The following is a 3050-nucleotide window of genomic DNA, read 5'->3' as shown; positions in this document are numbered from 1 at the left end:
TTGCATTGATTTGTTTTTGTCATTCATTATTAATGAAGGGTAATAATCCTTTGTGATTTACATTACAAAATTTATTACTTGTATGACTTGTGTGGGACACTATTCTTTTTAATAACTTGTCTTAATGACAGCAAACCATTTCAAACTGACTATTTTCTTCCAACCTTTGACATGAAGATTATCTTCAAAATCTATTACAAAATCAGAGGCTCTACCTTTCTTATAATTAATGATAGTAACATTTCATATTCACCTAGTCACAAAGCAATTATGTGCTTTATAGTTTGTAATTGCTACTGGGATGTGGTAATTAAACAAGGCTCATTTTAAAGAGATGATCAGTAGGCTGGTTTTAAATGGTTTATTTGAAGCTGATGCTAATTTGGAACAACTTAATAAATTGTTTTGAATATTTTGGAGTCATGTAGAAAGAATCTAACATGTAATTCAGAAGAACACAGTATACTACTTATGGATATTAACATATAGACTTTGATGCAGACAAGCAAGCATCTATGTTTTTAAGCATTAAGACACTACTTTTGAAGACAAACATATGACAATCATCAGTAAATATATACAAAATATTCCTTTATTTTCATGAAGTTACTTTGGTTAAAATTACTACCAATTGAAAAAAATAGTAGAATGAAGAGGTTGGGAACACTGACCCTGGAGATTAATTGCTGTGATTTGAATGTCAGCTCAGACTTGTGCATTTTGAGTGACCTTGGACAATTTAATTCATCTTGTTTATGCCTCAATTTCTTTCTATCTAAAATGGGAATAATAGGAACAGGTCTTACCTCATAGTGCCATTGTGAATATTAGATGAGTTAAGCTATGCGTAGTGCAGAGAACAGCATGTGACATGGAGAAGGTGCTACACAAGAGCTGTGGTGTTATTGTGACTATTGCTGTGCCTTGTGCAGCTATGCAAAACAAATATCCTTATGCTATCCACAACAATTCAGAATTAATTTTAAAATCATAACCCTTATTCTTACCATGCTCTACATAGGTAAGTCCACATTTTAAAGTGGCTTACCACAAAAGTTATTGAGCAGAGAGCTATGTGGGGCTACTAGGACATGTAACCAGTGATAATTCCAAACTTTTGTATTAAAAAAAAAACAGTAATTTATATAAAAGGCAAATTCTTGATATCATTCCACAAGTTCTAATTTAGTAGATGTGTCTTGGAACTTAAGACTCCATGTTTTAATCAAGCACCCTAGATGATTTGATGAAAAAGTTCTTAACTTCACACTTCAAAAAATACTGCATAGTAGATATATAGTGCTGGTCAGAAACTCTTTGAAGTTATTTAACTTTAAAAGACCTCGAAATATCCCTTTCTGAATACTCCCATCTTATAAAACCTATTCACCACCATCCCATTTGCTTCAGCAGTGTAGAAGATATACAGTGGAGTCCTAATTTAATTAAGCTGAAAATGATTTCAACAACATTGTGTTAGTAAAATGTTTTGTTGATTTCTTTATCTCATTTTAATTGGCGCTTTTTTTTTTTTCTTCAACAATCAGGACACAGATTTCCCTGCCAAATGGACAATCTCACAAAAGTAACATAATTCCTGCTCACAGGATTTTCTGATATATGGGAGCTCCAGATATTGTATGCTGGGCTTTTTCTGTTGATTTACTTGGTAACACTATTGGGGAATCTTCTCTTTATGATGGTCATTACTCTCAATCAGTGTCTTCACACACCCATGTACTTCTTCTTGAAGAACCTCTCCTTTTTGGATTTGTGCTACATCTCAGTCACCGTGCCTAAGTCCATCCACAGCTCACTGGTGCACAACAACTCCATCTCTTCTCTCGGCTGTGTGGCCCAAGTCTATTTTTTCTTTGCTTTTGCATCTGCTGAGCTAGCCTTTCTCACCGTCATGTCCTATGACCGCTACGTTGCCATTTGCCAACCCCTCCAATATGGAGCCATGATGACATCAGGAAAATGCCACCAGATGGCAGCCATAGCCTGGCTAATTTGTTTTTCTTATGCTGCAGTCCACACTGGCAACATGTTTTGGGAGCCCATTTCAAGATCCAACAGAATCCACCAATTTTTCTGTGACATCCCTCATGTGCTGGCCCTCGTTTCCTGTGAAATTTTCTCTGTTGAGTTTGTGACTCTGGCACTGAGCTCATGCTTGGTCATGGGATGCTTTGTTCTTATGATCATCTCGTATTACCAGATCTTCTCAACAGTGTTCAGGATCCCTTCAGTAGAGAGTCGAGCAAAAGCCTTCTCCACCTGCTCCCCACAGCTAATTGTCACCGTGCTCTTCCTCACCACAGGGCTCTTTGCTGCCTTGGGACCAAGTGACAAAACTTCATCTATTCAAGATTTGGTGATTGCTACAGCATATACTGTTTTGCCCCTCTTCCTGAATCCTATCATATATAGTCTTAGAAATAAGAAGATCAAAGCATCTATGTGGAGACTATTTGGAAAGATATATCCTCTGCAAAAGTAGAAACGTCTTCTGGGCTTTACCAGTACAAGATCTGTATCAACAGTTCTTCTACATACAAAGAGTTGTTTTGAAATTCTCTACCTTTTTGAATCTCCAAAACCAATTAGATAATTATCTATTCATACTATGATAGACCACATTCATAAATTTGGGCCAGTAAGCTATTTTTAAAGATGCTGATGAAATTTTCCTCTTCTTTTTAATGATAATTACTTTATTTGCTTTTTCTGAACTTCTATTAGGCACATGTTTAAATTTGTATTTTCATAGAAAATAATCCATTTTTTTCTGGATTTCTGAATGTTTTAGTTTCTGAAGTTATGCCCACAACTTTACTTCTAATACTTTAAAATTTTGTGTTCTCACATACTTCATTGATCAGGTTTTCCAAACCATTTGGCTACTTATTGATATTTTCACAGAAATATATTTAAACATTTTTACGCATTTATTTTTTTAATTTGTATGCAGTAAAATTCACTTTCTGATGTACAGTTCTATGAATTTTTACAAAGTAATGGAGTAATTTAACCACTGTCACAGTCTA

General features: G+C 34.9%; 1 pseudogene; it reads left to right on the top strand.

Annotated features, from left to right (window-relative positions):
- The first annotated feature begins 1567 nt into the window (after nt 1–1567).
- On the top strand, nt 1568–2503 carry LOC126070471 (olfactory receptor 14I1-like; annotated as a pseudogene).
- The last annotated feature ends 547 nt before the right edge of the window (nt 2504–3050 follow it).

Source organism: Elephas maximus, chromosome 2 (assembly GCF_024166365.1).
Source record: "Elephas maximus indicus isolate mEleMax1 chromosome 2, mEleMax1 primary haplotype, whole genome shotgun sequence".
Taxonomy (NCBI): Eukaryota; Metazoa; Chordata; class Mammalia; order Proboscidea; family Elephantidae; genus Elephas; species Elephas maximus.
This window is presented reverse-complemented; position numbering and strand designations above follow the sequence as displayed.